At 42.2% G+C, this 23,053-nt stretch overlaps 1 protein-coding gene across 1 annotated transcript in view; it reads right to left on the bottom strand.

Moving 5' to 3' along the window:
* LOC122932216 (phospholipid phosphatase-related protein type 1-like) overlaps positions 1 to 22,529 on the bottom strand; it is a 193,034-nt gene extending 170,505 nt beyond the window's left edge. Inside the window, exon 1 of the mRNA XM_044286509.1 lies at positions 22,451 to 22,529. The gene's annotated coding sequence lies outside the window, so the exon portion shown is untranslated. The remainder of the gene's footprint in view (positions 1 to 22,450) is intronic.
* Positions 22,530 to 23,053: the final 524 nt, after the last annotated feature.

The following is a 23,053-nucleotide window of genomic DNA, read 5'->3' as shown; positions in this document are numbered from 1 at the left end:
CTTTACCAGATTTAACTTTGTAATCACCTATCGTCCTGGGGCAAAAAATACCAAGGCAGACGCATTATCTCGTAGTTTCCCGGGAGGGGGTAATGTTAGTGATCCGGTACCTATTTTACAAAGAGGAGTGGTTGTCTCTGCTGTACACTCTGTTCTAGAGGGAAAGGTGTTAGAGGCCCAGGGGGACGCCCCGGCCTCTTGCCCCTCAGAGAAATTGTTTGTACCGTTAAACCTGCGTCTTGAACTATTAAAGGAACATCATAATTCGGCACTTGCTGGGCACCCGGGTAGTAAAGCAACCTTGGAGCTATTGTCTCGTCGTTTTTGGTGGCCAAGGTTGCGTCAGGATGTAATGGATTTCGTGTCTACTTGTTCTACTTGTGCACGCGCGAAAGTCTCTCATACACGTCCAGCAGGGTCTTTATTGCCACTTTTCATCCCCAATAGGCCATGGACACATCTATCAATGGATTTCATCACTGACTTACCTTTGTCTGCGGGTAAAACAGTTATCTTGGTAGTAGTAGACAGGTTTAGCAAAATGGTACACTTTATTGCGCTACCCGCACTTCCTAATGCTAAGACTCTTGCTCAGGTGTTTATCAGTGAAATCGTGAAGCTTCACGGGGTCCCTTCCGATGTGGTTTCGGATCGGGGAACCCAGTTTATTTCTAAGTTTTGGAAAGCTTTTTGTTCCCGTTTGGGGGTACACTTGTCCTTTTCCTCAGCTTTCCATCCTCAGTCGAATGGACAGACTGAGCGTACCAACCAAAACCTAGAAACATATTTAAGGTGTTTTGTGTCTGAAAACCAAGAGGTGTGGTCATCATATTTACCGTTAGCCGAGTTTGCCATAAATAATCGCTGTCAGGAATCCACTGGCAAGTCACCATTTCTTGGTGCATACGGTTTTCATCCCCAATTTTGTACTTTCAAAGAGGGGGGGTCTTCTGGGGTTCCCGAAGAGGAACGGTTTTCTTCATCTCTTTCATCGGTATGGCAGAAGGTGCAAGCTAACTTGAAAAATATGAGTGGTAAATATAAATGCATGGCCGATAAGAAACGGTCGCCAGGTCAGGACCTAGGAGTGAATGACTATGTGTGGTTGTCTACTAGGAATATTAAGTTGAAGGTTCCCTCTTGGAAACTGGGTCCTAGGTTCATTGGTCCTTATAAAATAGTAGCCGTCATTAACCCTGTGGCTTTTCGCCTGGAGCTACCTCAGACTTTTAAGATCCATAACGTCTTCCATAAGTCCTTACTCAAGAAGTATGTTCCACCTCTAGAACCATCACCGCTGCCACCTCCTCCTGTTATTGTGGATGGTAATCTGGAGTTTCAAATATCCAGAATTGTTGATTCTCGTCGGGTCCGCCGCTCTCTTCAGTATCTGGTGCATTGGAGGGGTTACGGTCCCGAGGAAAGAATGTGGGTTCCAGCGTCAGAGGTAAACGCCAACAGGTTAATTCAGGCTTTCCATGCCTCTCATCCTGAGAGACCTGGTCCTGAGTGTCCGGAGGCCCCTCGTGAAAGGGGGGGTACTGTCACGAGGGTGTCAAGAGCCACGTCTGACTCCGTTATACCCGGGGTCAGGAAGTCGCAGCGGGTGGCTGCGCGCTCTATGTCTAAAGATCACGTTGTTTCTTAGTGATTGTTTTCTGTGTTTGCCTTGCAATCCTTTTTGTCTCACTCAGGGATCCGTAGCTTCTCCTCCTCAGCTGTTTCTTGTCTGCCAGTCCCAACCTCCTTATATTCTCCTCTCACACTTCTCTAGTTGCCAGTTATAGAGCTTCCTGCCTGGACATCTATACTGACCCACTGGAGCTGTGAATCCTGGTTGTTGTTCCAGAGTGCTTCTCTCCGGATCCCTGTTGGGCTTTTTGTTGTCTCCTGTTGTCGCCCACCTGGGATTATATGTTTAGTCTGTATTGTCTGTCCTCCCCTTGGTGTTTTCCTTTAGAGCTAGTGGTGCGGACTAGTGTTCCCACCGCCCTGTTCACTATCTAGGGCTCATCTTAGGGAAAGCCAGGGTTTTAGGCACGTGATCGGCGTACGGGTGAGGAACCCGTATAGGGGTTAAATTAGCACATATATTAGCAAATCTTTTTGTAAATGAGAGTGCGTTAGGCTGGGCCTACACTGCGACATATGTTGCTCGACAGCAAGTCTCAGACAAGAATGTTTTAGAGCAGTGAGTCAAACAAAACAAAAAAATCACTGAAAAGTCGCAACTAAGTCGCAGTCGCACATGGAGTATATTGTAGTCTATGATAGCAAACTCTTGTGCAACGAAAACTCCACTGACAATTATCAGATACAATGTCATGTGATTTTCATGTCACTGTGTAGAGCCAACCAAAAACGATACATGGAGGTCAGAAACAAACAGCTCAGTCAAACAATTCGGGTCTGTTGAGAGCGACATAGCAAACAGATTTTCCTCCTCTGGCAGACTCAACTTGGCCATGTATGATCTACTATTCATCTGAATAGGCGGCCATACTCATCTCACACAGTGACAACAGCTAGTTGGACCTGCTGTGATCAGCAGATCTATGGGGCAGCCTCATTCTGAGAAAGGGACGTCCAACTATTTAAAGCTTATTAACCCTCTAGAGCACAATAGAAAGGAGCCTTCTTATAATATAACAAAAACCTATTATGAAGACCCTACAAGTAGTGTATGAAATAGTGTCTAAAGTAGTATCTTAGAACAGTTGTAATTGTGTTTTTATTGCTGTTGAATGTATTTCCCTTGTGATTTAGAGCGTTGGCTTTGGAGCCATTTTTATGTATGTACACGCATTGCCTTGCTATTTAGAGAGCATTAACTGCCACGCAAGTCGGCTTTGCTTAGCTTAACATTTAAGGAAGACTTGTCTATGCCTCCCGCTGAGAAGAACATCTCAATTTGTGGAAACAAAGCTCTAAATGTGTTCTCCTCCTCCTCCTTAGGGAAGCTGCAGTCTGTTAGGTAGATTATGTTTTGTAAGAAATTACATTATTCTATTACAATTAAGAAATTGTTTCTAAACATTTGAAAGGTAAACTAGCAGCGAGATATTCTGATACAGATACACAGATTTGCTCCTGACAGCAAACAGCCAAGAATGACATAGGGGACAGAAGATGTGACAAATACAGACAACTGCAGGGTTTTCCAAAGGGGATTCCACTCTGAATGAATATCAAGTAAGATATTTTATGTATGCAGGTAGCATATATTTCTGAGAATATCAGATTAGTCTCTAAATCATTTCAGAACATCTAAGAAGAGGCATGCCTATTTTTACAAGAAACAAATTTACAATCATTCCCGATGGCTGCATAAAGTGCATCTAGACTTCTGGGCACTGATTTATCAAGACCAACCTTGCTACAACGGTCTTGATAGGGCCTGTGTCGCTGAAGGAGGTATTTAATTTATGATGAGGCACAGACCTCATCGTAAATTAGATGCCTCCTCTAGCAATCCATGTGCCAAACTGGGATGTACTCCATTATTCCAGTCAATATTTATACTTGTTTCTGGCGTAGAAAATTATAAATGTACTGGTGCCTATGGTCCCACCCACATTGCCCTCACCACACCGCTTTTTGGAAACTGGTAAGGGCAGCGTAAAGTCACCAGTTGAAACTAAATGTAGTTGCAATAATGTTTAAAAAGTCATAAAACCAGGTTTTGCTACCTAACTTTTGCTTTAACGCCAAAAACATAGTATAGTGGAATCATAAATTTCCCCTTTGATGTCTAAATATTTTGGGTTCATTTCGATCACTTGGCAAGCTGTTTTTGGTGATGCTATATTTAACTTCCCATCTCACTATATTTAAAATAAAAAAAAATCTGAAAATCTTGCACTTTTTGCACTGGCCACTAAGCCTAATAATAGCCATCATTTCTTGGTCTGTACAGATCATTTTTCACCAGTCATTATCATAACAGGTAGGATTAGAATAACGGATATTACATATATATATATATATATAAAAGATCTACCATTCACAACAGGTGATTTTCACTATTCATCAACTCCTTTGTGCTATGACCTCTGCACAGGTAACAGAGCATGCCTGAAAACTCTTTCATAGTCAGTGACATCTCCTCCTATCCACTGTTTCTATGGCCCATGGTGCACTAGACATGAGCAAATTCCTTAAAATTAATTTTGGGTCCTATTTGCTAAGTTTTTTTTTTTTTTTTAACACATGTATTTGGGTCCAAAATGATTCTACACAAATCAGAGAGTAAAAGGTAGACTTAAACATCTACACATAATGCTCATTTGGCAAAATGAAGTACAAATCAGTCTTCCTTCCAAAATAAAAATTGCTTTTTTTTATTTTTATTAAAGTTGAGCAAAATAATTTGCTTAGCTTCCTGAGATACCTTAGTTGGGATCCAGGGGGATATTAGCGGTGAGCACACATGGGAGTAGTTCATTAGTAGTTCATAGCAGTAGTTCATATTATGTTTCTCTGGGTTTTTGGGCAAAATATATGCAAACTAGCACATCTTACATCTGCTGGCATTAGATAGGCTTAGCTTTCTTCTCCTTTTGGAAGGAAAATAAAGTTGAATATGTTTTTCAGAAACCCAAATAAATGCAAATTAGTTTTCCTTCCAAAATAAAAGAAAAGTTAAGCTTTTCTGATGCGAGCAGATATAGGATGTGTTAATTTGCATATATTTTGCCCAGGACCCTATAGGAGCATTGCCTGGACTAAAATACTCTTCAAGTGTACTCAGCAATAAGAAAAAAAGGAGAAACTAACCAAGGCCTCCTAGGCAGCTAAACTAATTATTTATGCTCGACTCTTAAAAAAGGGTGTTTGCTGGTATGTCTTTTCTTTTTGGAAACAAGACTTGTTTGCTTGTTTCGCCTCCCAACAAATCTTAAGAAATGTGGTGCAAATTCTTAATTGATTTGCTCATCTATATTTTGCACCAATTCTGTATTTTGATCCAAACCTCAGAATCACTGATGAAACACCAGAAGCAGCCATATTGGAAATAACATATAAAATGTCCCATGAGCTGGCAAAGTCTATTTTTAACAAAGCCAGATGGACCTATTAAATATGACAGCTGATAGCAAAAATAAATTAGCATAATTCTTAGATCATATTATTTAAACAATTTAAAAGAAATCTGTTTCTCCCTCCATATTTCATACAATTGCTTGGAGGTATGGTACAGCATAAGTCCGTGCAATCTGCTAAAATAGGAAGGAAATTTTCTTTATAGCAGAGAAGATGCAGTCAGGCGAGAAGAACCAAGATAGTGTCATCATTCAAACACTGATACTCATTGTCTTACTCTGCTAAGCAACTTTTATGTCTTTATAATAAAGATCAAAAGAGCGGATGGATATAAAATGGACTTTTATTCTACTGCCAGAATGTAATTGAAACTAATTCTAAAGGTCAATGCCAAATGCAAGTTAATGAACCCCCACAGAGAATATGTCATTTTTCAAATTATTTTTCAATTTATATTGCTACCACTGAATGGTAAGTCCCACCTTACCCCGTCTTGATACTCCTAGATAGATAATAGATAGATAGATAGATAGATAGATTAGATAGTGTAGGAAGGCGCAAGAATCCATCATTGACGGAAGGTACGTGTCACTGAGGTTCCTGGCCTCTGTGAGATAAGAACCGGTAATTTTGTGTGTCAGCGGCAGCTAGTGCTCGCCGACACTGTTTTACTTAGTGTAGCTGTAAAGCCAATCCGGGCCGGTTCTTATTGGGAGCAGTCACAGCTGGGTGTGAATTACCCTGCAATTTCATAGTGGATCTGTAAAGCACTGAGGTGTTTGGGTTCCAACCAGTTGGTAGCGTGCTGGAAAGCCGCACGTCGAAAATCAGGCAACCAAAAGCCTGTGGTGGACGGCTGTGGATTGCCCTGGACAAATCAGTCTGCCAGGTGACACGTTTGTGCTGTGGACTTTATGTGGTGTGAATTAACACCAGGACTCTGCACAGTGTTATTTTTGCTTTGTTGCTTTTTTGTGTGCATAAACACTAAACTTTTGATTTATTACCGTGTTTTTGCCTCTGTACTGCGTCCGCTTACCCTGCCTACCAGAGCAAATCCCTACAATTGGTGGCTTGGAGCAGGCAAGCGCAGTGAGGCTGGCGTGAATGCCAAAATATTTTTGGTTTGCATTTTTGGGCATGGTTGTATGTCAGTTATCAAATTCAAATATGTGTCACAAGACAAAATGGAAGCTGTTGTGAAGGCCCTCATGGAGGCTAATTTGCAGCAGCGAGAGACTAACCTTTACCAGCACGAGGCTAACAAGCAGCAGCAAGAGACCAACCAGTTGCTGCTACAACACGTGATGGCTTTGCAGTCAGCAGGAGCAACCCCAAGCGTCCACGATGCCTGGAAAGCAGTCCGTGCAGCGATCCTTAAGATGACACTCACAGATGACATCAAAATCTACCTGGCGATGTATGAGAAAGTGGCCACCAGGGAAACGCTGTCCCCGGACCAGTGGGCTGAGGTCGTCACTCCTTTCCTGACATCAGAGTCTCAGCGGGTGTTTTTTGACTTGCCGGATGATCAAGCGGCCGACTACACAAAGGTAAAGGGTGAGATTTTGGCAAGACTGGAGGTGAATGTGCTGGTCCGGGCCCAGCAGGTGCATCAGTGGGGGTTCAACCCGGCTGAGCCCGTGAGACCCCAGTATTATAAAATGCACAACCTTTGAGCCCCACTGCTATGCTGGACCGGTTGTTAGCAGATATGTTCTGGAGGGCTCTGCCACCCCCTCTCGAGCAATGGATTGGCCAGGTCTCTCCAGGTAATGCACTTGAGATGGTCGATTTAGTGGAGTGCTATGAGGCGAACTTGCAAAGGGTTTCCTTTGGGAGGGGGGCAGTCAAATCCCGTAACTCTCCACCCTGGCCCCGGCGACTGGTGCCCCCCAAACCCGCCCGGGATGTAACCCCTGTGGACCCCGCTCCAATAATCTGCTGGCGGTGTTGGGAGCCTGGCTATATTCGAGCTGACTGTCCACATCAGGGGGAACCCATGGACACGAAACTGTGTGCAGTGGGTGCTCCGGAGTCTCTGAACCACCTGTGCCAGGTTGAGGTTGGAGACACTCCAGCGGAGGCTCTGTTGGACTCAGGGAGTCTGGTGACCCTGGTAAGGGCTTCCCTGGTACGTTCTGCTGAGTACACCGGCCGTAAGGTCGGAGTCATGTGTATACATGGGGACTTAAAAGACTACCCTACTGCTATAGTGTCTCTGTCCATGGTTTACGGAAGGTGGACCCACGAGGTGGCTGTCGCAACCAGCCTACACTATGAACTCATAATAGGGATAGACTTCCTGGGCTTCCCGGCACTGTGGCCTGTTCCGAGAGTAACTGATACCCATGAGATAGGTGTAACCCTAGCAGAGTGGCCCGGCTCAGGGAGGAGACCAGAACCAACAATATTTATTTGAGACATAAATTCTAAATCTACAATAAAAACCTGACTTTTTGGGAATATTTTTCTCAATATAAGTGACTATTAGGGAGTTACTAGGGCTTCGATATAGAAGGTCAGTAATGAATGAAATACTCCAATTTGGAGACTTGCATGCTGTCATTTTAAAACAAATATTTTATTGGCATTTTAATGGTTTCATTTTTTAAAGTGTATTGAAGTAATGTGGCTTTAAACAAACAATTCTGTATGTGTCCTCAGGCTCCTGGGGCATTTATAATTAACCTGTTTTCCTTTTACATGACGTACTAAACACAAACTGTTTTTCCAGTATCCAGGCAAGTGCTGTACACATCCTAAAACAGCAACTCGCATACAAGATGGCAAGCCCTGGCTGACTCAAGAACTGCAAATTATGTTGCATTCAGCCTGGATCACAACTCCATTTGGTCAGTGTTATCTTGTCAAGCATTCTAGAGGTTGTGACAAAATATCAACTTATCCCTTATCCACTGGATAGGGGATAAACATCTGATCACAAGAACATTATACTCGGCTTTCTCCAGCAGTCCTATAGAGAATGAATAGAGTGGCAGCAGAGATGTGTGACCTGTTGCTCCATTCAGATGAGGCAACAGACCTCCATTTTTATGAATATTGATTCTTATTCCTTATCCTGGTTTTTCTTCTAAAGCAGAAAAGGATTGGGTATGTTAAAATCCACATGCCAGGTCTTTCTTTTTCACAACATCTGATGTCAAGGAACAGTCTGGAAACATCCATATATAGTACATTAGTGGAATATCTGATCCTGTGCAAATCAGCAGGTTCATCCAACAGTTATCTAATAGATATGTTTACCTTCAGTTGCTAAAGCGGTATTCCCATCTGGGACATTTATGCCATATTAGATTAGAATATGCCATAAATGTCTGATAGGTACGGGTCTCACCTCTGAGACTTGATCCTATCTTAGGAATATGGCCCCACCATGAATGGACAGCACACCACTAGTGTTGATCACGAATATTCGAATTTCAAATTTTTATCGCGAATATAGGTAATTCGAAAATTCGCTAAATATTTAGAATATAGTGATATATTCGTAATTTCGAATATTCGAGATTTTTTATAGCAAATTTTCATAAAGCAAATTTTCGTAATGCAAATTTTTATCGCAAATTTTTCAATTGCCGAGTAAAAACATGATTCCTCCCTGTTCTTGCTTGGGGGCCAATGAGTCATAGCACTATATCGAATATATTCGCATTGCAAAAATTTGCATATTACGCGATTATTACCTTGTCGATTTTTCGAGTAAATAAATCGTAGAATATAACGAATATTCGAATTTGCGAATATTCCCGAATATTCTACATAATATTCGCAAAATATTGCAAATTCAATTATGACTACTGCCGCTCATCACTACACACCATGCAAGCTGTACGCTCAGCTATTTTTGGAGGTCCCATAGCAGTGAATAGAGAGCAAGCGAGTCAGCCCATGGCTATCTTTGGACGTACCATAGTGATGAATGGAAGGGTGGCTTGTAGACTTTTACTAAAGAATATCTAACAGACTAATAAATAGGACTGTTCTTTATCTTGCCATTTATTAGCTGTGTAAGAAACAGAATCGGTAGATCATAGCATTGAAAATGAAAATACGCAATGTAAATCAAAGTATTGCCAAATCTAAAATAGTGTATTATCTGTTTTAAAATAAAGTGTATTATCTGTTTGAAAATAAGATTATGAATTGGGAGCCAGTCCAAACGATTTTCTCATATCTGATAGATACACGTTAGAAGATGGAATGTGGGAAGTTTGTGATCTCAAATCACTTTGAGTGTGGTATTACGTTTAAAGTACCCTTCTCTTAGGGTCCATTCACATGTCCGCATGAATGGGTCCGCATCCGTTCTGCAATTTTGTGGAACGGGTGCAGACCCATTCATTTCAACGGGGCCGCAAAAGATGCAGACAGCACACCATGTGCTGTCAGCATCCGTACTTCCATTCCGCGGCCCCGCAAAAAAGATAAAGCATGTCCTATTCTTGTGCACAGCCATGTGCGGACATGTGAATGGACCCTTAGAATGTCAAACAGTGACAACAGAGGGGTAACTTGAAATCCTGGGCCCGACACATTGTCTGTAGGAAGGTCCTCCACCTACCTGTGACACACTGATGTCTTCTCATGTAGCAGTGGGTCATTTGGGCCTCCTAAGGCTGGATGTGGCTGCTGCTTTTGCACTGCTTATGCCTACACCCATTCTGTAGACCTGAGTCATTCTAGAAATTACAACACTTCATGGCAGTGGTATTCCCTAACGTCAGTGGTCTCTTTCAGCAGTGAAATGCACCTGCTACACTGAGGAAATTGCTCAAGAATATATACAGGAACATTACAGACCTCAAAGGTGGTGTCCTGACCTCCACATTTACCACATTTCAATTCAATCAGGCATCTGTGGGATGTACTGAATAAACAAGCCTCCAATCCATGGAGGTACCATCACCTGTTAAGGTTCAAAGGATCTGCTGCTAATGTCTTGGTGCCAAACAGCACAGGGACCTTATAAGGTTTTCTGGAGTCCAAGTCTTGATTTGTCAAAACTGTTTCGACAGCATGAGGGAGACATGTGGAGGACCACAATCAGTCTGACAAATGCTGCAGTATAAATAATAAGTGCATTACAACTGTATAGAGCTGCTAAATGGTTATATTTTAATCTATAGGTATGAAATATAAGATTCTAAATCTGGATTGCACATGCACAGAACAGCTATCTGTGCTGTAAACACATGTATGCCAAGCCCCTCTTACTGCTGCCTATCAGGGGCTCACTAAGCACTTAGATCTGGGACTTGTCCCCAGTTCATTGCCCCTAAACATGATGAATGATTAAAGTGTTTTGGTGCTTCATGCATCTTACTTTAAATGGGTGTTTCTGACTTTCCAAGCCCTGCCTGGAAGTTCTTTCATGAAATCAGCAGGTAAACACCCCTCATATCCGTCTGATACTTCTGGTCTTGCCACTCTTCCTCCTTGACACAGCCATTGGCTAACTACTATCTTTTTGAGTCGTGGGTAAAAATTCTGCCTGCTTTATTAGTTACAATTTTCCAGTGAATGGCTCCTTGTAAATATGGCACCCCTTGCTTATTTATTATATGCCCCACTCCTCATTACTTATGGTGTACAGTTCCATACAAGAGTCATGTATTCTTGCTATGCAGCCACTTGTTGGTTTAATATGTTAATTTTATATATGCATTTTATAGTTTGTGATTTCTAATTAGAGGCATAATTTGCTCACTGGATCATACTTTTATCTGCATTTTGTATGCTGGTACTGAGGGTGAATTATTTTGATATAACCTGAAAGTATAATTTTGGATATGATGGTAGCATTTGGCCCACATATACTACTAGGTGGATATTTTGACCCTTTAATGACTGCTAGTACATCATTTTATGGCAGTTATTACTGCGTTTTATTGTAGGCCACTGTGTTTTCACAGTGGCCTAGAATAAGCACTAAGAGGAAAGCGGGGGATCTGCGCTCACATGAAGGCTGGGCTCCTGCTCTAATTTGCAACTTTTTTAAAAAACTGTTGCATCTCCCCTTTTTTGCCATTCTCACCACGTTCCAAAATGGGGGAGTGGCAAGGGCATTGAAGAGGGCGGGGTCACACGCAGTGACAAATTTACACCAGTTTTCTGGCATAAATGAAGACAGAAATCCACAGCAGCTCTGAGATGTTGTAGACTTCTGGTTAAGTGCACGGACTGCCTCGTCATAAATTAGGTGTATCCTCTGGCAGCGCAGAAAGCGCCATTCTTGATAAATCTCCCCCTACGCTATACTATGTTAGTAAATGTCATAACTTTTTTGTTTTTGTTTTAATGAGTTTAGGATACTTTCACACTAGCGTTTTTCTTTTCCGGCGCTGAGTTCCGTCCTAGGGGCTCAAATCCGGAAAAGAACTGATCAGTTTTATCCTAATGCATTCTGAATGGAGAGCAATCCGTTCAGGATGCATCAGGATATCTTCAGTTCAGTCTTTTTGACTGATCAGGCTTTTCAGAAAACCGTAGTATGTTGTATTTTTACCTCCGGCCAAAAATCCTGAACCCTTTGACTGAACGCCAGATCCGGTCTTTTTTCCATTGACTTGCATTAACGCCGGATCCGGCGCCGTGTGTTCCGTCAAACCGGATCTGGCTTTTGCATGTTAAACCCGAAAAATATTTTAAAAAAAATGAAAGTCCATAAATGGCGGATCAGTTTTTTCCAATGCATTTTTTCATTGTGATCAAAATGTAAGGATTCAAATGTAATCCGTTTTCACACGTTTTTCCGGATCCGGCGGGCAGTTCCGGTGTCGGAATTGAACGCCAGATTTAAACAACGCTAGTGTGAAAGTAGCCTAAGATGGAAATTTGGAGAGTAAACATAATAATAATAAACTACCTAAATTATATTTGATCTGATTCACTAACCGCTAAGTCTTTCCTGCACTGGTTTAGATTGCAGTGAATCAGAGCAAATATTTAATTGGAATGTATCACCTATATTTTTTACGGTAGTGGAGTTTCCTGCAAAGGGGTTTGTGTATTTGTGCTCTGCGCATCCTAAAAGGTGTGTATAGGGAAGTCTTGAAAGTGTGGATTTAAAGAGGTTCACCGGGAATCATTTAAAATGGGCACCAGCAACGTGTCCTAGAATGTGAGGACTGGTTGCGACCACTTGCAGAGCTGCCTAGGGGGTAAGGGGGTGCCGCCTCACTACATGCTACACTGCTCTTCAATATATGGTAATGGTATGATCCTGTCAATGATATGCCATCATGGCTGAGCAGCCTGGAATTTTGGATTTTTTTCCAGCTTCTGACTACATTGTATGGAATATAAAATGGAGCCAAAAGAAAGTACAACTTGTCCAGCAGAAAATAAAATCTCATACGGCTATGTCAACAAAAAAATAAAAAAGTTATGGCCCTAGGGAGGCAGGGAGAAAAAGCAAAATCTCAAAAACTGAAAATCGCCCAGTCCTCTTAGGCCCCTTGCAGGCGAGCTTGCCGGATTCAGTCCGGATGCATTGCGGGTGGCTTCTATATTCATTCAGCAGGACCTGCGCTGACGTCATGTGGTGAACATGATGACTTCAGTGCAGGTCCTTTTGCAGGTCCTGCAAGAAGAAGAAAGAAGACGATAACGGCTGCGCAATCAAGTGGATGAGGTGAGTAATGTTTTTATTATTTTTTAACCCTCAATGGACATTTTAATTATCATTCTGTATTAAAGAATGCTATTATTTTCCATTATAACCATGTTATAATGGAAAATAATAAAATCTACAGAACACCGTACCCAAACCTGAACTTCAGTGAAGAAGTCCGGGTTCGGGTCTGGGTACCAACATTCAGTTTTTATAACGCGCGTGTAAAGTGCATTAAAACACTTTGCACTCGCACTGAAAAAAATTAACAACGCAGACAAATTTAGTGCAAACTCACACGGGTTTCCCTGGACCCGCCGGCATCGCATCCGTACTAAATCCGGCACGCTCGTCTGCAAGGGGCCTAAGTCATTTTATGATGACACAGTCCCCTTAAAAACAGGCTCTTTGTAGGCAGCCTCTGATTCCATTCTGAGCTTGTGGCAGATCTGTTCTGGATTGTCTCTTAATGGTTAGTAATAAGACACAGTATGATACAGCATGGATATGTTGTAACTCTCTTTTGCCAGGGGAAAGACAAAATGGCATTGCAGAAGGTGTATATGCTGTGCCCTACAATCAACAAAAGTTATCAGATACAAGTGTTCCTCAACTTACAATATTAATTATTTCCAAGCCTCGTAAGTTGAAAGCGTTGTTAGTTGAGACTATAATTATATGGTAAACTAATCATCCGAAAAAATGAAGATCAAAAGTGTAGCTATCTTATACATATAAAAGAAGGTCTTACACATAGCAGTTGGGAATAGCTGCTGGAAGCTGTAAAGCATTTGTACAGTACACACAGTCCCAGATTTACTAATGTGTCTGTGCTTAAAATGTGTCTAAAAGTGGCACAAATTGGTGCAATTTTGGATCAATTTTGGTGAAACTAGGCTTCCTCCACATGCCTGTACAGCATGGCTTTAAAGGGGCAGAGCTTTGATAGAAAGGAACGTGGCCAGTGGGCATGGCGTTACATTCTTCCTCAACGTAAGCCAACGAATACTAGGTAAAGGATCAGAGAAAAGTTTCTATCCCTGCTGTAGATTTATCATCCAGCCTGAGCCCTTGTGATAAACCTAGTGCTGGTCTAGACAGCTGGTCTAAGTTTTTGACATTCATAGGATTAGTAAATCTGGGCCACAGTGTATAGAAATATAAAAAGGTGCCATCCTCTCCTGGTGTTCGCATGAGCAGCTCATCCTGGCATAGTTAAAGTCTTGTACAAAACACGTAGTGCCACAATGAACTGTAGAGAGGAACTATTAGAAAGCCTTCTGCCATCTATTCATCCACAAATACGCGTCAAGCTAGGCTTTCTTTAATGAGGGAAAAATATTCTTTTTGTCATCCTAGCTCTGTCTCTAGTCAAGACAACATGTCTGGTGCACCCAAGTACCTCACCACCACTCCAATTTGCTAGTCCTTTTCCCTAATTGCATTCCAGTTTGATGCCTGGAAATTCAATTGGCTACATAAGTTAGTAATACTGTAATTACTATTGCTTGAGTGAGCAATGAAAAGTACCACTATGTTGAGGAGATAGTGCTTGGTAAGAAATTCAAAGGGGTTTTCCAGACCCCCAAAAAACTTTCATCCTTTTCAGTTCAAGTAACAAAGCAGATAATTACTCATGCCCAGAAACAATCTACATTTGACTTCTCAAACATTGAGCGACGGAGGAACTATTATATGTTTAATGAACACCTAACCCAAAGGGGGTTTTCAGTAGTTTGGTATTGATGACCTATCTTCAGGACAGGCCACCGATATGAGATCGGTGGGGGTCTAACACACTGAAATTTTACCCTGTGTGTCCATTCTAGTATGAAAAACATTTTCAAAGTAGCATCCTAATAGTAGTGACTTTTATCTCAGTAATTACTACCCAGTAGTGCAGTATATCTCTATAAATAAGTCTGTACTCAACGTGTAGATTGAACCACTGACCAAGGTCTTGTTACCCACTCATAATAGCATTCATTTCCCACCTTTATAGATAGATGCTCATTTTCTGTGTAGGTTGAGCTGTGTTAAACATGTCTTACTGAAGTCTTAGTCTGAAGGAGTAAATTAACACCCTCGCTTTGCATGTTGCCATGGTTTTATTCTGATCTGAAACAAAGTTCTGTCTCAGTAAAGTACTGTACAATTTATTCACGTTCTTCTTGAGGAGATTACATTAGATTTTCAAAAGTATGGCCAAGAGTAGACAATGTGATAAAATAAAAAATAAATTAAAATAATACTCCCCTGTTTGAGCCCCTACTGTATTGGTGGTCCCCACTGGTCCTGTTGCTATAACCACTACAATAGGGATCAGCAACCTACGGCACTCCAGCTGTTGTGAAACTACAATTCCCAGAATCCTCCTTTCAGTTCTATGGGATTTACAAGAACAGCCAAGTAAGTTTGCACGCTGGGAGTTGTAGTTTCACAGCAGCTGGAGTGCTGAGGGTTGCTGATCCCTGGACTACAAAATTACCAATAAGAGCCTCACATAATCATACAAACAATAAAGGGCCTAGCAAAAAGAGCTACCTAACCTACACAAACTATGCCAATAGCCCCCACCAAAAAAGAAACACCTAGAAGATAATATACAAATGTTTACTGAAATCCACATCTCATAAATATTAATAAGGGTAGCACAGCAAAAAACACTAGGACAAGGTGGAAAATGACCAGTATTACTGATAAGGACCTAGAACCACCAGTGAGTGTGAAAACAACCCATAAATATTTATTGGCATATGTCCTATCATTTAATTGTCAAAATAATAATAAAAATACTGAAAATACATATCAGGGCATGAACACAATATTACAATAGCTGATGTATGATGTAGGAGTCAGAAAACCCAGCCAGGCTTAGGCTACTTTCACACTTGCGTTCGGTGCGTATCTGCACAGACGGATCCGCACCTATAATCCAAACGCTTGTATCCGTTCAGAACAGATCTGTCTGCATTAGACAGCTTTTTCAGATCTGAGTTTTCACATCGTGAAAACTCAGATCCGACAGTATATTCTAACACAGAGGCGTTCCCATGGTGATGGGGACGCTTCAAGTTAGAATATACTAAGAACTGTGTACATAACTGCCCCCTGCTGCCTGGCAGCACCCGATCTCTTACAGGGGGCTGTTATCCGCACAATTAATTGTGAGTATCATAGCCCCCTGTAAGAGATCGGGTGCTGCCAGGCAGCAGGGGCCAGACCCCCCTCCCTCCCCAGTATTAAATTCATTGGTGGCCAGTGCCGCCTTTTCCCTCCCCCCCTAATTAAAATCCCCCCCCCCCCCATCATTGGTGGCAGCGGAGAGTTCCGATCGGAGTCCCAGTTTAATCGCTGGGGCTCCGATCGGTTACCATGGCAGCCATAACGCTACTGCAGTCCTGGCTGCCATGGTTACTTAGCAATTTTAGAAGCATTATACTTACCTGCGCTGTCTGTGGCAGGCCGGTCGCTCCTCTTACTGGTAAGTGAAAGGTCTTATTGCTTATAGCACAGACCTGTCACTTACCAGTAGGAGGAGCGCCCGGCCGGTCACAGACAGCGCAGCAGGTAAGTATAATGTTTCTAAAATTGCTAAGTAACCATGGCAGCCAGGACTGCAGTAGCGTTCTGGCTGCCATGGTAACCAATAGGAGCCCCAGCGATTAAACTGGGACTCTGATCGGAACTCTCTGCTGCCACCAATGATGGGGGGGGTGATTTTAATTAGGGGGGGGGAGGCCGCACTGGCCACCAATTAATTTAATACTGGGGAAGGAGGGAGGGGGGCCGCACTGGCCACCAATGAATTCAATACTGGGGAGGGTGGCAGAGGGGGCCGCACTGGCCACCAATGAATTTAATACTGGGGAGGGAGGGGGGCCTGGCCCCTGCTGCCTGGAAGCACCTGATCTCTTACAGGGGGCTATGATACGCACAATTAACCCCTCAGGTGCGGCACCTGAGGGGTTAATTGTGCGGATCTCAGCCCCCTTTAAGAGATCGGGAGCTGCCAGGCAGCAGGGGGCAGTTATGTACACAGTTCTTAGTATATTCTAACTTGAAGCGTCTCCATCACTATGGGAACGCCTCTGTGTTACAAACCGGATTCCCAAAAAGTTGGGACACTATACAAATCGTAAATAAATACTGAATGCAATGATGTGGAGGTGCCAACTTCTAATATTTTATTCAGAATAGAACATAAATCATGGAACAAAAGTTTAAACTGAGAAAATGTACCATTTTAAGGGAAAAATATTTTGAATCAGAATTTCATGGTGTCAACAAATCCCCAAAAAGTTGGGACAAGGCCATTTTCACCACTGTGTGGCATCTCCCCTTCTTCTTACAACACTCAACAGACGTCTGGAGACCGAGGAGACCAGTTTCTCAAGTTTAGAAATAGGAATGCTCTCCCATTCTTGTCTAATACAGGCCTCTAACTGTTCAATCGTCTTGGGCCTTCTTTGTTGCACCTTCCTCTTTATGATGCGCCAAATGTTCTCTATAGGTGAAACATCTGGACTGCAGACTGGCCATTTCAGTACCCGGATCCTTCTCCTACGCAGCCATGATGTTGTGATCGATGCAGAATGTGGTCTGGCATTATCTTGTTGAAAAAGAGATGACGTGTGGATGGGAGCATATGTTGTTCTAGAACCTGAATATATTTTTCTGCATTGATGGTGCCTTTCCAGACATGCAAACTGCCCATGCCACACGCACTCATGCAACCCCATACCATCAGAGATGCAGGCTTCTGAACTGAGCACTGATAACAACTTGGGTTGTCCTTGTCCTCTTTGGTCCGGATGACATGGCGTCCCAGATTTCCCAAAAGAACTTCGAATCGTGACTCGTCTGACCACAGAACAGTCTTCCATTTTGCCACACTCCATTTTAAATGATCCCTGGCCCAGTGAAAACGCCTGAGCTTGTGGATCTTGCTTAGAAATGGCTTCTTCTTTGCACTGTAGAGTTTCAGCTGGCAACGGCGGATGGCACGGTGGATTGTGTTCACTGACAATGGTTTCTGGAAGTATTCCTGAGCCCATTCTGTGATTTCCTTTACAGTAGCATTCCTGTTTGTGGTGCAGTGTCGTTTAAGGGCATCCAGTATGGATCCAGTATCACGGGCATCCAGTATGGTTTTACGGCCTTGACCCTTACGCACAGAGATTGTTCCAGATTCTCTGAATCTTCGGATGATGTTATGCACAGTTGATGATGATAGATGCAAAGTCTTTGCAATTTTTCGCTGGGTAACACCTTTCTGATATTGCTCCACTATCTTTCTGCGCAACATTGTGGGAATTGGTGATCCTCTACCCATCTTGGCTTCTGAGAGACACTGCCACTCTGAGAAGCTCTTTTTATACCCAATCGTGTTGCCAATTGACCTAATTAATGTTAATTGGTCTTCCAGCTCTTCGTTATGCTCAAATTTACTTTTTCCAGCCTCTTATTGCTACTTGTCCCAACTTTTTGGGGATTTGTTGACACCGTGAAATTTTGAATCAACGTATTTTTCCTTTAAAATGATACATTTACTCGGATTAAACGTTTGATCTGTCATCTACGTTCTATTACAAATAAAATATTGACATTTGCCATCTCCACATCATTGCATTCAGTTTTTATTCACGATTTGTATAGTGTCCCAACTTTTTGGGAATCCGGTTTGTAGAATATACTGTCGGATCTGAGTTTTCACGATCTAACTCAAATCCGATGGTATATTCTAACATAGAGGCGTTCCCATGGTGATGGGGATACTTCAAGTTAAAATATAACATCAGATTGGAGAAAACTCCGATCCGATGGTATATTAATAGGGACTCCTGACTTTACATTGAAAGTCAATGGGGGACGGATCCGTTTGCAATTGCACCATATTGTGTCAATGTCAAACGGATCCGTCCCCATTGACTTGCATTGTAAGTCAGGACGGATCCATTTGGCTCTGCACGGCCAGGCGGACACCAAAACGCTGCAAGCTGCGTTTGGGTGTCCGTCTACTGAGTGAAATGGAGGGGGGACGGAGCCAAACTGATGCATTTTGAACGGATCCGCATCCATTCAGAATGCATTGGGGCCGTACGGCCGCTTGTGAGAGCCCTCAAACGGATCTCACAAGCGGAACCCCAAACGCAAGTGTGAAAGTAGCCTTAGAAGAATAAACATCTCTTTTTGTTGAGTGCTAAATAGGGGTTGTAGTACATCCAAGAACAATCTGGACACAGTGCAAATTTGGTGCAGATTGGTCCAGTGAGTAAAGAACAGACAACAGACAGAAATTCATTTTTATGTGCATGAAGATACGCATAGGTGTAACTACCAATGTAGCATGCACAGCAACCGCTATGGGGACCAACAACTAAGGAGGCCAATCTCCACTGAAACATAAGTTCAACTTTGTGGTAAAATGTACACTCATTGACAGAATAATAGAAAATGTCCAGTACCAGATAAAAATGTTGGATTGCGCCAAAACTTGGCATGCAGTTATGTTTCAGGCAGATATTTAAATGATTATTGTCTGCTAGACATGCCTCCATGATGCACTCAAAGTAATTTTGCCCATTTGACAGACTTTCAGAGGGGGCGCATAATTGGAATGAGAGAAGCAGGACTGTTGTTTCAACGAATTGCCCACCAATTAAGGTCATTCAGACCTGGCTGTTAGTAGGGGTTGGTAAAAGTGGTTACTTGAGGGCATGCCAACACAGGCTCTGGATGGCCCACATGGACCACCAGTGAAAAAGATCATTTGATCCACTGATAAACACAAGAGTCTCCCACAGTTTCATTGTCCACTATCCAGACACAGGTGGCACCTTCATTACACACTTCTGCCTGTGTCATTTCTAGCAACAGCAGAAGAAAATTTCATGTTATGGTTCCCATTATGTGTCCTGCCATTGACAGTCAACATTTGCAGTGGTGTTGTGAATGGGAAACCTGAACTGTTACAGACTAGAACTGTATCAGCTCTACACTGGAGATCCAGGTCGAATATGGAGACCTTGTGGTGAGCGCTTCAATCCTGCCTTTGATGGGGAGCGACACATTGCCCCAATTGCTGGTGTGATAATCTGGGGAGCCACCGCAGTCAATCATCCCTAGTAGTTATACAAGGGTCAATAACAGCTCAGTGATAAGCACAGGGCATCCCGTGTCCACCTGTGTTGCCTCCTATGGCAGGGCCTTCAACTGACATCTTTCTGGAGGATAATGCTCAGCCACACACAGCAAGGGTTTCCCAGGAATGTTTCCACCAGATTGCAACAATTCAACAGTCTGCCCAGTCGCCAGATTTATCACAATTGAGCAATTAAGGGATCAGCTGGGATGACATATTTGGCGACCTATGAATGTGCAGGATCTACAGGCTCAGCTGCAATGTCTGGGGGCAAATGTGCCACAGGATACCATTCGGAACCTGTATGCCTCCATGCCCAACCGTATCTGATCTTGTATCCAGGCTAAAGGTGGCCCAACAGGGTACTTGGGCGTACTTTCAATAGTACAGTTTTTCCAATAAACATATCCTTTCCCTTCTAATATTGTAATCACTTACATTTATCATCATTGCATTCACATATAGAAAGTTTCATTCCAATCCAACAACTTCTTCTTGGTGTGTTATATATATTTTTTCAAATCGGTGTATATAAGGGGCCATAAAAAATGTAATACAACCCCATTCTTAATTTTACTATGTAGACTCATGGTTACTTGCTATTTACATTTTTGCCATTACTTTTTGCAGTTTTTTTGTGCTGTGACATCACTTTATTAATCCTGTACTGTGAATTATACTTACATGTGACATCACTGTTTGCACAATTTCAGTGTTGTGACATCACTGAGTATATGATCTCTTTACTGTGTGTATTATACCGATGTTGTGACACCAATGTGTGCACTATCCCTATACTAATAATTGCCTTGTTATTACATCACTGTGTACATTATCCCTGTAATGTAACATCACTATGTGCATTATCCCTGTACTATAAATGTGTGCCTTAGCCCTCTGCATTAGGCGGACCAATCATAAGCTTTTCCAAAAACAATGCTGAAAGTGGTCATGGTGGAATGGTGCCCCTTTATAAATTATTTTATGGGGCTCCATGGTTACTTGTTACATCCCTTGGTAATTTGGGCTATAGAAACCATGCCCATGCTGTGCAGATATTTTATTTCTTGATATTCTGGTATTTATAACATATTTGAGGTCATAAGGAGGATCATTAACACAGTTGAGTGATAATAATGTAATTATATTAATAAGAGAATATTTTCTACACGCTCCAGTACATTCCCTTATGTAGGAACACGCTGGCTGTGTACCTCAGGTGACTGTCCTATATCAGCTGGGATTTATTTCGGAGAACAACTTCTGCACCTTACTCCTTTAGTAATTTTCTTTAATGTAATTGCTGGTAATTACAATTGCTCCCTGTGCAGAAATTACCGCAGTAACTGGAATGCTTGCTTTCAATTTCCACAAATAACACATACACCACTAGACGAATCAATAAGAAGATCACATTTCTGCTCAAACAAATTCTACAAGTTCAGTATGCCCCAGTAGAAAGGAGGAAACCAATAAAATAGTGGACGGTTGGTTTATAGGTAGTAGCACCTCTCTCCTAAGAAGAGCACCAACCATACAGTGCTTACACTCCTCAGTAGTTAGTGAGCAGCTTGGACCAACCCCCCCTCTCCATTCATAGCAAACCTTTCCATTGTATGTGTCCCAGAATGTCAACGTGCTAAATAAATACTCAGCAGATGCTATGTACAGGGTTTTTATTTTGTTTGCTGTCTGCTTTTAACTTACTATTATTTGGATTTTAGGTGCTTCAAATATATGGTAAATTCAGTTACAAATGTATTATTATTATGATCATTCTATATTATTATTACTATTATTTATGTATGTATATATATATATATATATAGTTTATTAATATAATATATACAGTAAATAAATGCTTGATACTGGAAAATTCTATAAAGCATGTATTCAATCACATGTTCACAAAAAATTCCATCCATCCCCTTGTCATTGAAAACACAATTTCCCTGTGCAGATTGCATTCCATCTCCTGGGAATGTGGCCACCAATGATTATTTGAAAGCAACACCAGCCCCCCTGGTTTATTTCAGAAGCTCCCAGGCACCTCGTGGTAGTATTAAATAATAAGTCATCATGTCCATGAGTGACCTCGGCATCACCCTCTTTTTTTCTACAATTTTCCACATCAACAATTAAAATAAAAAGATCCCCCCCCCCCTCCTCCTACAAGCTCTTCGTGTCCCTAATCCTTGGTTTTTAAATTTCGCTCTCATTTACCAGGATTTTCCTTACTAGTTTTCAACCTGGCCCCACATTCAATCTGTATCCTGTCTTTTCCAAATCCCAAAGAGCTGAAAGGAAGCATTACCTGCAAATGTGGCACCTATGAACGCCAACCTGAATTAGCTGATGTTTGACATTACATAAATCTTTGCTGGTATCCATGGCTGCAGCATCCTGCATAATGTGCCATCGCAATAAAAGAAATGCATGCTAAGATGATTGCATTATTACAGAACGCCTTGCTATTTCGAGCAGTGCAGATATCATGTCAGGTGCACTGCACATCTCTCATCCATACGCTAGCATTTGGCATAGGATTTCGTCTTCTTGTTATCTAGGGTAAGCATCCCCCATGCAAGCATTGTTTGCTTGTCACAACATCTCATTGTGCTCCTTACCTTTTTGTGCCCTTTCAGCCTGTCCGTCCAGCTAAGAGTCCCAATATACAGTCCAACTTGCACGAGACAAAATCCCAAATTTTGGCATTGTGATGCCAGCCTTGAGCTATAATATCCCTGTTTATTATCTGGTGATGGTGGCGCTGATCCTGAATCCTTGTAATCCTGGATGTTTGCATCAATCGTGCATTTCTCTGTCCATCTCTGGATCTGTGTTTTTCAAATACTGTAGCTCCTGGGTTTTCAGGCTTCCCCTATTTGTATTAATGGAAGGAATTAGAAAGCTACTTGCTCAGGAGAGGAGGAGGAGGAGGGGGGAGTGACATACACAAAGAGCATGCGCTAGGCAGGTCATTAGTGGCTTTCTTTCAGGCACGCAAACACATCCAGTGGGTAAAGGAAGAAATAGCTGTAAAATATCATATAGATCTTCTCAGCTCTGGTCCTCTCGAAATCACTGATCTCGCAGCTACCATACCATACAGATTTAGGATTTCACAAAATATACAAATAAGCCTGTGTAGTGCATGACATGATAACTGCAGATGCAGCAGTTTGCACCTTCTACAGAGAAGACCTAGGCAGGTTGGTGATGTTACAGGA

The sequence above is a fragment of the Bufo gargarizans genome, chromosome 1, assembly GCF_014858855.1.
Source record: "Bufo gargarizans isolate SCDJY-AF-19 chromosome 1, ASM1485885v1, whole genome shotgun sequence".
Lineage (NCBI taxonomy): Eukaryota > Metazoa > Chordata > Amphibia > Anura > Bufonidae > Bufo > Bufo gargarizans.
Note: the sequence above shows the minus strand (reverse complement) of the source record. Positions and strands in the feature narration are given on the sequence as shown.